General features: G+C 50.4%; 1 protein-coding gene across 4 annotated transcripts in view; it reads right to left on the bottom strand.

Moving 5' to 3' along the window:
* RNF8 (ring finger protein 8) overlaps window positions 1-12,905 on the bottom strand; it is a 43,271-nt gene that overhangs the window by 29,816 nt on the left and 550 nt on the right. For all 4 annotated transcript variants that reach the window (XM_086878333.1, XM_086878328.1, XM_086878332.1 and 1 more), the window contains exon 2: window positions 41-221. The gene's annotated coding sequence lies outside the window, so the exon portion shown is untranslated. The remainder of the gene's footprint in view (window positions 1-40; window positions 222-12,905) is intronic.

Genomic DNA, 12,905 nt, shown 5'->3' with positions numbered 1-12,905 from the left:
TAAATATGCTACTCTAATTTAGAAATTAGAGAAATCTCACCTTGCTTGTGGGCTCAGGCTTGTTAGGCTATGCGGTGGGTAGTGCAGAAGCCAGTCCTCAGCACTGAGGGAATAAAATTGTCCCCCTCTCCGCTTCTTTGCTTTGGGCAAATGTTCTTAGCTCTGTTTCTTCCTGCCAGTCCCTTGCAAGTCCTTCCTTCTGGCTTCTTACTGGCTCATACCTGAAAACCAGCATTGATATAATGAGTTGTGAGAATGGAAGCTGTTGCTGTGTTGCAGCATGGAAGTCCCTGCAGCAGGACTGTGCTGTGCTTTGTCCTGAGGTGAGCAGGTCTCATAAACTGGTTATTTTTCACAAGCAGTGCTGGACCCAGCAAATTCAATTTATAAAGACATTTCAGATTTCAGTGTTAGAGTGATGTTGAGAGCTCCTGGCCAAAGCATAGCTATTTTAGATACAGTATTGACCTAAATGGAAATCATAAATGGTAGCTGAGGCAAAAGTGCAACAGGACAGTGATACAAGCAGGTTCTCACCCTGTGAGCAGCAAGAGCAGCCTGACATGGATGAATTTCACCAGCAGGTAGGGTTGCCTGCTGAAGCAAGGCAGATGTTAAGGGAGATGGAGAACCAGTAGCTGCCTGCTTTTGGGGAGAGAGAGAGGAGGGGTAAGAAGCACAGTGATGCTGATGGATGGGTAACAGGTTCTGGCTGTCACATAGATACAGATTAGTGAAGAGGATGTAGTGGGGAATGGCTGTGTCTGAATGAGAGGCTTCCCACTTAACTGTGCCTGAGGGAGGGGGAATAGCTGCTGTGAGCAGAGCTTCATTTGCCTTCTCTTCAGTGAACAGCATATCTCAGGAGAAAAGGGTATGTGGACTTTGGAGGGCATCATTAGCAGAAAAGGGGTTTTCTTCCATATCCCAATGGTTGTCCAAGCCAAAATCTCATATGTGGTCCCTATGGTGTAATGTGGCTCCTACTCATCTTTGCAAAGTGCCAGCAACTGGTTTTCCATTGGAAAGTGCCAGGACTCAGAGGCAGAAATAATAGGGAGCCTTTAGAGGCTGGTGGTGTTCCTAGACTCTAAAGTGGTCCTCCTATTCTCACCTAAATCACTGACAGCTACACAAAGATTGCAGACCTTAAGCCTTTGGTTCAATAAATGCTGCTTCCAGCCAGGAAGTTTAAAGCAGGGTTTATTGCAAAGGGATCTGTGAGCCAAGGTCTCGTGCATCTGCCCCTGCTGCCCAGAGTTCAGCCATCAGAGATGTACATGGGCCCTGTTCTTTCATCACTTCCAGTAGGGCAGGTTGCTGCTCATCCCAGGCCCATTCCGCATTCCACAGTAGCACAGCAGCTTGGTGCCTTCTCAAAATTCTTTCTGTTTCTGGGTGCAGAGGTGCTACTGGTGCTCCTAACATCCCTACATCTGAGCACTGGGGAGAGCTGGCACACCTAGCCCAGTGCTTCAGGGCCCTTGTGACAAGGCTGGTAGGGTGCTAGAGAGGGTGTGTGGAGTCCCAGGGGGTGGTTCATGCCATCAGCTGAAAGCAGCATCAGTGCCCAGATTTGCACAATTCCTGTGTTTCACTTAGACCCCCAGCAGCACCAGGTGGGGATGGGAAGGGGTGTTCTGTGTTACTGGGAAAGTACTTTCCTGGGGTGCTGCTGTGTTTCTTTATTGATAGCTGCTACAGGACATGATGTCTCCTCTTGGTGTTGGAGAGTAGGTGTGAGGAGGAGGAAAGGAATGCTGGCTTGAGCTGCTCCTGAGCATCTGCATGATGCTCCAAAAGCAGAGCCTGAGCTTGCCAGCAGCAGCCTTATAGAATTAACCTGCTTTGGCTTGATTATTAGCTTAAAAGCCACTGACCTCATACACTTTTGCCCAGCTTCTTAAAAGGCAGAGGTCTAGGTGCTGCCCTTCCAGGTAATGCCTTTATTGAGCCTGATACCACTCCTGTGGAAAATTAAGTGCTGCTGCTAGAGGTACCACAGAGCGGTGGCTCTTAGAGCTCTTGGAAGCAAATCCATCTCCCCTGCAGGAGCTGTTGGACTCAGCACTGTGAGGTGAGTGAGCAGCAAAGACCTGATGCCTTGGCACTTCCTGTGTTCCATGGGAAAATGACTCTCTGTTCCCAGGGCAGCAGCCCCTGCACCCACCACACCCAGGGCTGCTGCATCTCCTGCACCACCTTCCTATAAACCTTAAGATCCACCTGGTCTGTAAGCAGGGCTGCAGCTGCTGCAGTGGTGCTCTTCTGTTTCATCTGGGGCTGTTTGGGAACCCTGTTCTGTTCCTCCTTTCCTGCTCTTGGCTTTTATAGTCATGAAATTCAGTATTTCTCATATCCTTTCTGAGCTTAGAAGAATCAATGATGTCACAGCATAACCAAATCCTGATCTTGTAAGTGCAGTAGCACTGAAAGTGTTCTGGAATTGAAGGAGAAAACGGATCTTATCCTACTAAAGAGTGATTCTGTGGAGTCATCCATGGTGCCCATATCACCTCAGGCTGGTAAAGTGGGTCACTGCAGTAGAAATGCTGGAGTTTGTGCTGCAGCCATGCCAGGCTGCTGATTCTAGGAGAGCGCATTTCCTGTCATTATCCTGGTGAAGTCCTAGTGTGCAGACTTACATCCCATCCTCCTCTTTCCCTGCTGCAGGAGGACAAGACATTCACATACTGTGCTGCAGCTACAGCAGGTGCAACATTTGTGCCTGGCATGCCTTGCATGTCAGCAGCAGGTCAGGCAATGCTTACCTGGGAAGGCTTTGGGAAATGAAACACAAGTTTGAAATAGAGTTCTCTGGCCAAAATTGCAGCCTACATTCCCTTACAAAGATCAAAGATCTAAGGTGTGATCAATATCCTGGGCATATATTTGCACCTCCAAACACATGCACACAGAAGGGATGGCAGGAAGTGGGAAACTAATTAAAAGATGATGGGGTTTTTGCTGTGAGCTGGTGCTGTCAGGTTGGCAATACCTTCATAAGGCCAGATGGACCCTGAGGTCCCTTAAGGAACCTGCAATGCAAGGTCTTGCCAGCATCAACCCCAAGCAACTACCTGATATTGGCAAAAGGGGAGCAGAAAGTACTTGCGTGTCTCTTCTCACACACTTGGCTCCAGGAGCTTCACTCCCTGTAGCCTGGGCTGCAGATTGCAGGCTGGCACAGAGTGTCTGGGAGAAGCCCAGGTCTCCCTAGGCACCCCTGCCACCCCAAGCCTTGGGACAGGCTGCTGCAGGGCCTTGACATGCTGCACCTTGGGTGTCATAGGACTCACTTCAGGAAGGTCCTGGGATTTTTGTGGTAGTAGCAGACCTGAGCCATGTAGAGGATGTTAAAAGCATGCTGAGACATAGGCTCAAAAGCTGTGGGGCTTGGTCCATCAGATCTGATGCTGAGCCATCTCCCAGAGACACTGAACATAATATAGCATGTCCAAGCTGAGCCCCACAGGAAGGGAGAGCACCTCAGGGGCAGGGAAGCAGAGGTGACCTTTAAGGGTTCTTCACAACCCCAACTGTTACAATTCTATGATTCTACATGCATAGTGACAGTGCGCACTGAACTGGTCACATCACACATGTACCCGTGTAATCCAGGAATCCAAGCATCCACATGTCCAGGATTCTGGGTTACAGTTGCAGGCTCCCACCCTCACTTTGCCTTCACCACAGGCTCCCTGTTTCTGCAGTAGCTGACACCCATTTGTGGGCAGCTGCTGCACAGCACACACAAGGCTGTGGAGGGGAACCATGGGCTCAGCTGCCATGGTGAGGAGACTTCCCATCCCTCAGGAGCAGCTCAGGGCTATGTCAAGCTGGTGCTGCTGCTCACCTACATCCCAGATGCTTGGGAAAGGAGAGAAATGGTTCTGTGCTAGAGGTTCTGTGCTGGTTCAGCTGTGGGACAGGCAGCATGGGCTGGGTAGGAACCATAGCTGGATCAGCCCTCCAGCTCTGGGTCCCCAGCTTCTGGGGACCATTTTTGGGGAAGAGAAGTTTCCAGTGCAGGAGAATATTATCCACAGCAGCATGCCAAGCGCCCAAGGAGGCAGGAGAGACATTTCCTGGGGAATCCCAGCAGTCCACCTTTGCTGAGTGCCCTTCACAGCCAGCTGGTTCCTTGTGTGAGAGCACTTGCACTTTGCATTCAGCTCCTCAGCCTGGATTGCAGCTGGCATTTCCACACCGCTTGCAGAGGCGTGACTTCCTCAGCTGCAACCCAAAGCTCCTCTCTCCTCCAGAAAGCACCTGGTGAACCCACAGGGCTGGAAGAATGCTTCTGCTTCCCCTTATATCTCCTCCCCATCACCATCCCAACTGTCGTCAGGAGCACCCTGCTACTGAGCCCACCCTCCTGACTGGGAGCAGCAGTCCATTGAGAGCTGAATTTTGATTGATTGATTGATTGATTTATGTCATTCTGGGTTCCTGGAAGGTGGCTGTGGGGTCCAGGGTGTCAGCGCAGAGGGAATGCAGCGAGGCTGTCATGGTGTTACCTAGTCTGCTTCCAGAGAGCCATGTATTACTGCATCCCCCATGCACTCCAGAGCTGCTCATCCTGCAGGTGTGTAACCATGGCTCCAGTGGAAAGACGAGCAAAGCTGTGACCAAAGCTATACCCATGACCAGCCCCAGGCACTGGTGTGCTGCTCCCCACCACATGTAGTGGCTCCCTTGAGACTGGGAGGGGATGGAAGATTGACCCTGTAGAGTCTGCTATAGTGTAGACTAGAAGGAGCTCCATTGTGCCCGAGTCTGTATTGCACCCAGTGCCTGTGTGTTCACTTTTTGTAAGCAGGAGGGCTTCAGACCAAGTTGTGAAGTCCTACCATGCACAATCACTTAAGACTCCTGTGGGGGCTGTCAGTCTCAAAGTACTGGTGTAATTCCAGTCCAAAATCCCAACCCAAAACGTTTCCTATGTTTTCAGCTGGCTGTGGGATCCCTATCCCAGAATAATTGCCATCAGATAGTCTGGTTTTTCTGGAACACGCCACCCTGAGCCTGCTACAAAAGTCCCTGAGGCTAAGCAGACACTGGCTTACTACTGCAGTCCCCAACCAAGATCCTTGCATCTCCCAATCCTTGCCCAGCCTCATGTCACGCACTTTCCTCTTGCTTTGCATCAGAGGTTGCTTGGGCTTGAGCTCCAGGAACAGGAAGATGAATCTGAGCCTACGTAGACCTTCTTTTCACATGGTGAAACATTATTTACACTCGGGTTGGGATTTGCTGCTCTACTAATTTCGTTGTCTCCTCGTTTGCCTGTTTGTCCCACATTCCACACAGTGTTTTCTCCCTCTTCCTCCCTCCCTCCCCCTTCATTCTCTCACTACCCTCACGGGCACTCCTCCTCCTGGCTGGCCAGGTTAGGCAGGTACAAGAAGACACACAGGGAAGATAACCACCAACTCAAATATCACCAAGTTTTACAGAAAAAAGGGGAAACAGGCAAAACTAAATGACCTTTAAAACAAACAAGTTCTCAGGTTCCCTCTCCCACACGGAAGTGGCTCCTCTGCTCTCTTATAACTGTCTCCCTGCCCTAGCATTTATTTATAAGCATCATCAATAATTAAGAAGCTGCCTGCCTGCTTGCCTCAGCTGCAGTGTTGACAGAGGCATTTCTGATGTTTCCTGGCTCAGCCTGGCTCCTTTACTCATTTAGGCTTTTAATTTTCTTCCCCTGCCTCATTAGAAACACAGGAATGACCCACCTAGAACAAAATGGACATCCAGAGAGCCAGGAGAGCTTCCTGCTGGAGCTGGTTGCCCCAAGGGTGACCCAAGAATTGCTGGATTCACAGCACTGCAGCAGCAGGATGAGCTGGGGTGTCTGGAGTGTCCCCACTACAGGCACCACTCCTCCCTAACAGAGGCAGTATATGGGAGAAGAGACCTCCCTGTACACATCTGAGGGCCATGGAGCTCGCACACAGGCATTTCTTCATAGAAAAGACAGCAAGTGAGGGCTCTGCAGCTGGGGTTCCCAGCCCTGGGGGAGCAGCATCACCCTGGGCACCCAGCCAGGGAGATGGAAGATGGAGAGACCCACCAAGCAGTACAGCCAAAAATCTCAGCTGAGCAGGATGAACTGGCCCTAGCAGGCAGAGCCAGAGGCCTTACAGTAGAGGGGGACAGCTGGATTTAGAATCAGGGATGGAAAGCTTTACACGGGTCCAGAGGAAGCACCACAGGGCATAACCCAGGGACAGACCAGGCACAGAGGTAGCAGCTGGGCTTGGCAAATTGCTGGCACTGTAGCAGTCCTTGGGAACACTCCAGGTTGCTCCTTGCAGGTTCAAAAGCACCCTGCAGGCATCAGGCAATCTCTGACCCTTGAACAAATCCTCAAGTGTAGGGTTTCCAGACAGCTTGGCTCAGCATCTGCAGGCAGAGCCTGCAGCATGCCAGCCCAGCTCCCCTTGCCAGTGTAATATGGATGCAGCAGTGGGGCACAAGAGGGAAGCCCAGTGTTCTCCTTGAGCTGACCTGTGATGCTGCCGGACACAGCAGAGACTTTCAGGGGGGCAGTGGCACAGAGCTGCAGAGGGGGGCATCTGCCAGCCTGCACCCAGCTCCCCCCAGCACACAGCATAATGCTTTCACCAGCTGAGCTCTGAGAGGGAGCACTAAGGGGACTCTGCCATAGCCCCCATCCCCTGCGGTGAGGCCAGGGAGTGCCCGGGAGCTGGAAGCAGCAGCAGGAAGCAGATCTGTCACAGAGCATGGCACAGTAGGGACAGTGATGGCAGCTGGCAGCTCCTCAGCTCCACGGTGCTGGGCTCCACTGGGTTGGGAAGAGGGCACCAAAGGACAGTGTCAACTCAGCAGCCCTTGGCACACAAACTCCCAGGCTGTCCTATCCCATCAGTGTCCAACTCCCACCACAGTGACTGCCCCGACATTGTTCTTGCTTTGATGGGGTGAACACGGCCCCCTTCTGCTCCTGCAAGTTGCCCTACACCAGGCCCTGCAGCTCTTGACAGAGATATATGGAGCTGCTCCTGGGAAACACCAAGGGTCTGAGAGATGGAAAATGTGCTTCCTTACCCATGTGCCCCCACATCCCCAGCCCAGCTGACCCCACTCCCACTCAGCTCCATCTGTGGGTCAGGCTCCAGGGAGTGACATAGCAAGGAACATGGACCTCTGAACTGCTATCTGGTGGCCACATAAGGGAAGCGTGAATCCCAGCCTCCTCTGGGATTTTCAAAATCTCACAGTGCACTGCCTGTGCTGTAGGACCTGATCCTGCTTCACATCCCTCTAGAGCACCTGCACTGTTGCAAGCACTTGGATTTATGTAAATACAGCACAACAAGGAGAGGTGGAAATAGGGGCAGGGAAGGGAATGACACAGAGTCACAAGCTAAAATGAAAATCATGGACCATCCTGTGGAAAAAAAAAGAGACCATGCAAAACCAATGGATCATCTCCATGAGAGTGCTGGAAAACAGCCTCCCACTAACTCTCATCCCCAGCCTGGTAAGGGAAAAGCTTCACACCTGCTCTGAATGTCATGAAGTCTGCAACAAGCGCAGACAGGAATAGAAGTCACTAACTAGAAGCTTTCCCTCCCCCAGCCAAATATGCAGCCAGCTCTCTTCTCCCACATGGCATCCCAACTTGGCTCACATGCATACTGCCAGGTTGGTCAAGTGGAGATGCCATATCTCCCTGTCACAGAGCCCTGCAGCCAGGTGGACAGGGCAAGGCAGGGCAGAATGTTACCAGCATGGCCAAGGGAAGCTGGCCACATCTGGCATCCTTGGCAAGGACACAACAGCACTCCATTCACCAAGAATTTAGGAGGATCTTGGTGATCAGCGTTTCTATATCAACTACCTCCCTCGTGACCTGGCCTCTTGCAGCAGGATGCATCTCTTATCTTTTGTGCATGTCTCCTCCCAGACTCTACTAAGGGGCATGTCTTCCTTATCTCCTCCAAGGACGAGTGGCAGCAACCTGTCAGTGAGGAGACTACATGCTCCAGGGACAGGACCTGTGGGGATTGCTGTGACACAGTAGTGACAGCAGAGACCTTGGAGCTGAGGCAGTACTAATGGAGATGCCCATCCCCGAGTATCAAGAAGTGCCAGCAGAAAGTGCCAAGAGTCCCTCCAGGAAAGGAGGCATTACTCAAGGGCCCAGCCAGTTCTGAGCCAAAAGCAGCAGGCACTGTGCTAACGCAGCTATCTGAAGCAGAAAAGCTGGGAAAATCTGATCACATCCTCCCCAAGTTCCTTTTGCTGTCCAAACACAACCCCATGCTCCCAGCAGGACTGACAAAGAGATGTTTTTGCTGCCCACAACCTTTGTGACCCACTTTCTGGTAGGGAAGTTGCTCTGCTTTTCCCCTCCTCCTCCTCATTTCGATATAGGGTGCCTGGGCACTTGTTCTGCCCAAGAGGAGCTTGCTAAACCTTCAGACCTGTAGACCTGTAACTACTTTTGCAGGCAGTTACCCAGTGCTGGTGAGCAACCCTGGACAAGCAAGAAATTTTCCAATAAGAAAACAAGGAAACAGGGCCAGGGGAGCATGGAGGAAGCAGTGGCTGTGTCCTCGGTATTGGTTGTTAATTACAACACAAGGCTGGTCACAGAGAGGAACTTCAGAGTAGGTCCTCTCTTCCCTGTCACCCCTTGCTCCAGGGTTGTGCCAATACCTCCCACGTCAATCCCACCGCAACTGGGGCTGAAGACCACAGAAGCTGGTACAAACACGGCAGCCTGAAATCTGGCAGTGCTGGTTCTCTGTCTCTTTTCCGTAGATTGAAGGGTGGAGAGAAAGGGAGGGGAGCCTGGCACAGCTCCTTCTCGAGCCTAGAGTGCCATCTGGCACTTGGAATGCAACACAAGGGGCTGAGTGGGAGTCAGTAGAGGGACTTGAAACTTCTGGTCTGACATTGAAGGGATCTTGAAAAGAGGGAAAAAGAGGGCTCCAGATGAAAGGAGGCAGGGATTTGCAAATGGGAACCAGTAGGTCCACAGGCACAGATCCTGCCTGCAGGAAGATTTTTTTTTTATTCAGTCAAGAAAATTTATGATCTGGAAAAAAATAATTAAAAATTAAGAGGCAAATAAACTGTTTTGCCTGGGAAGTTTCAGCTTGGCAAGATGGGGCAGCCTTTTTCCTCTTGCCCTGCTGCAAGCAGCAAGGGTCAGTGAAGGAAAGGGGTTCTCATGGTGGAAAGAGTTACCAACTGCTAAGCTGAACCAAGAAAGGAAAAATCTAAGTTTTCAGGGAGCAGTAAAGATTCATTGAGGCACTGTGGCTATTCAGGTGGACAGGACAGCACAGAGGTGGGGTTGTGAAATGCAGCCTTAGCAAGCATCTTGGGCAAACACTAATGCAGAGGATATCCTGCCCCAGAGCCAGAGTCTGGGATGTACAAGAAAGATTTAACAGCCATCTACATTTGCTTCCATCCACTTGGAGGTGATTCCTAGGAGGCACAGCCTCCTGGTGGATGAAGGAAACCTCCTGTACTATTTTTGCAGTATTTTTTAAATAACCTGAATGAAGGAAACCTTCCTGCTTCAGAGTTCAGGCCAGAGGTGCAGTGGTGTGACAAGAACAAAACCATCCCCCTTGTGCAGGTCATATCCTGATCAACCCTATGACAGCTAGACTGTGCCCTGTGGAAGACATTGGGGAAGTCTAGGAATATTCTGGGACTGGTTTTGTACCAGCAAGAAAGGAAGGGTACCCTGTTTCACAAACCTTGGTGTGATGCATGATGATGGGGACACCAATCACAACAATGGGTCAGATTCCCTGATTATTTGTTCCCCTGTTTTGTTTCTTTAATTAATCTCAAGGAGAGAGCATCCAAGCCACCTGCACTCTCATACTGTGGTGGGATCATTTATCTCATACCCCATGGGGCTCCTGTGTGCCACTGGAAAGGCCAGGCTGAGGGGAGCTGCAGCCTGTCAGCTGGCAGGCTCTGCCTCCTGCCTTGTGCCCAGTATCCATGAACAAGGCCTGTGGGATGTCCTGAGGAGATGAGCCTCCACTCTTGCTGTCAAGCTCTGATCCCCACAAAGCCAGTGCAGGAAGCAGATGGGTTGGTCTCTCCCTGCCAGCACAGGCAAGGGGGCTGGAAGGTAGGAGGTAGAACCAAATCCAGTCTCATTAAGGGTAATTACCATTCATCCCAGGAAGCAGTAGGAAAAAGAGCCCACGTTCTCCCATCTATTAATAGCTGTCAGCAGCTGCATGGTTCTTGCTGGGACCCAGGGAGAGCAGAAAGCTTTGGGAGAGCAGCAGCACAGAGAGCATCCTGCTACCCCATCTTTCAGCACTGGCTGTACAGGGGCAGTTTTCCTCCTTCCAGGATGTCATTTGTTTTGCTGCTTCCCTCAGGACTCCAGTAACTGCTGGCTGCTTGTAAGCCATGTTTTCCAGCAAGAGCTGCAGGGAGCTAGCCAGAGGAAGGTCTGTAAATAGAGCTTTGGAGCCAGTCCCTGCTCCTCAGCATCCTCAGTTTTCTGAGTCCTGCCCGGTTTTGGCAACTTTTTGTGCTCCTCATTGAAAGTGTAGAAGCCATTAATGAAAGAGGACTCCACCTCCACCAGTGCTGAGGACAAACCTCGCTGGCTCCTACCTAATGAATCCTTTTGGTGTCAGGCAGACATCAAACACCAATGGGCTCCTCTCAAACCTGACCTTCAGCTGTGCCCATGGTTCTTCCCCATGGACAGATGAACCACATCTGACAGACAGAGATTGCCTTGCTGCAGGCGTCAGCTAGAGAGGCTGCCCCACATGGAGTACAGGACTCAAATGATATCCTGGACTGGTGTGGTGACTTCTGGCCATCATGGTGTGATGTGAGGACATGGGGGCTGCAGGAGATGCACTAACAAAGCTGACCAGGAGGACACATGCACAGAGAGAGGTTTTTTTTTTTCACTCTTTCTACCTCCAGCTGCCACTGCAAACAGCCTGCTACTTTTGTGGACAGAAAGCTCACCAGATGTATTTATGCAGTGCCTGAAAAGACAGCTGGTGCTGGTGTAACTGGAGAGAAGAAGAGAGGGAGAAGAAGATGAAGAAGCAGAGGGAGAGGAGAAATGCTTGGCTGCAGGATGTGTTCGTGGCTGGGCAAAACCAGGGAGGATAATGTTTCTAGTCCATCATGCTGTGACACTAAAAACGGTTGTCACCCTACAGCTATAGCTGTTTCCAGAATATCACCTGAATCTTGACATTAGCAGCAGCAGATGGCCCATGGGATGTGTTTCTCCCACACAAGGCACTGCAGGCCCTGGCTCCTGTCCAATTTATTTGTTGTGATATGAGGTTTGACTGGTACACTGTCCTCCAACTCCAGGCAAAGCTGGCAGAGCTGATAATGCACAACGCCATCACAGGTGATGTCTGGGGGAAATCTGAGACCTGGTAGCTGGAGGGATACAGAGGGCACATGGGGTCTGCTGGCAGGACAGTGCTTTAGTCACTAGGGCCAGGAAGCAGCACCTTCCCTCATCCTCCCTTTCAGATGTCAACAGTGGGGATGGGAATGGGAATGGATGCAATGCTTTACCCTGCTTCCCTACTCCACAGCATTTAAGGAGCACCTGCCACTGCACACCCCACTGGGAAGAACACTAATGTCTACACTTGCGGAAATAAATGCTACGGTAGAGAAAGAGTTAACATAGCTATTTTTTGACTACCACTATTTCTTTTCAGCATATGATTCAATACCTAATTGCATCCATTTTGACAACTGACTGCAATATTAGGCACTGTTGTCTCTGGGAATCAATGACTGGGTAGACACAGCTGGATTCCGTTGGACTGTGAAGTCTCCAAAACATGACATTTACATTATATTGGCCATGAAGTGGGCTAAAAACCTCAGTGTTGATGGCTTGCTGAAGACTCAGCTCAGAAATTGATCACTATTATGCAGGGAGCTCAGGGGTGCTATTCCTGTGGATCTGGTTTGGCTATCTCCTTTGCAATTCAGGAGTCTGAATGTGTGCATAGAAATCAGTGCAAGAGAAAATATCTTGTTTTATGTTGCTCTAATTTCTGCTTTTCAAGGTCTCAAAAGCCCTGGAGATGTGTTCCCAGGAGTAACATGGTCAGTGCGAGGCCAGCATTTGTGAAGGGCTTTGCAGGGCTTCTGACTACCCCACTGTGTTAAACACAGGCAGTATCACTGTCTTCTGGGGAGCTGAGTGACAGAATCAGGCCACACCTAAAAAAGAAGCACATTGCTGCCAAGGTCTAACTTTCCATCTTTGAAATTCACAAAGGAAGCCTGAGAGTCTTGATATTTTTTTTTTTTTAAATCTATGCATCTTTGCATTTATTGTTCTCTTGCTGAGCCTTTAGGGTGATCTAGCATCATGCTTTTAACATCTTCATGACCAGGAGGTAAATTTTATATGAAAGTCAGGACAGCTTCCTAAGACTGCCAACTATTATCAGACTTGCAGGACTATCACGAGAGCTAGCACCAGTGTTACGTATCTTACCACAGGGCAGAGGCTGGCTGCACCCCTCTTGTGCCTACTACATCAGCATTCCAAAGGAGTGAAAGAAAAACCTGTTTCAGGCTGGAAATGCCCTGACAGGTACTGCAATGCCTAGGTCTGAGAAATGGGAAAAAGGAGATGCATTGTTTACTCTTTATATTCCACAGCATGATATGCAGCTTGATGAGGATTATGGTCTTTCCCCACCTCTGTAGAGGATGCTTAATGAAAAACAGAATGCAAAACAAACAGGTCAAGAAGAAGAGATGAACATGCAGCAGATGGACCAAGATCATCTTGCCATCAGAGGAGCTCTCAGATTTGCGCTCCTCCCCCTCAGACCTGTCTGTGATGTAGTTCTGCCCCAAATATGAGGCCTTGA

The sequence above is a fragment of the Cyanistes caeruleus genome, chromosome 2, assembly GCF_971803275.1.
Source record: "Cyanistes caeruleus chromosome 2, bCyaCae1.hap1.1, whole genome shotgun sequence".
NCBI lineage: Eukaryota > Metazoa > Chordata > Aves > Passeriformes > Paridae > Cyanistes > Cyanistes caeruleus.
This window is presented reverse-complemented; position numbering and strand designations above follow the sequence as displayed.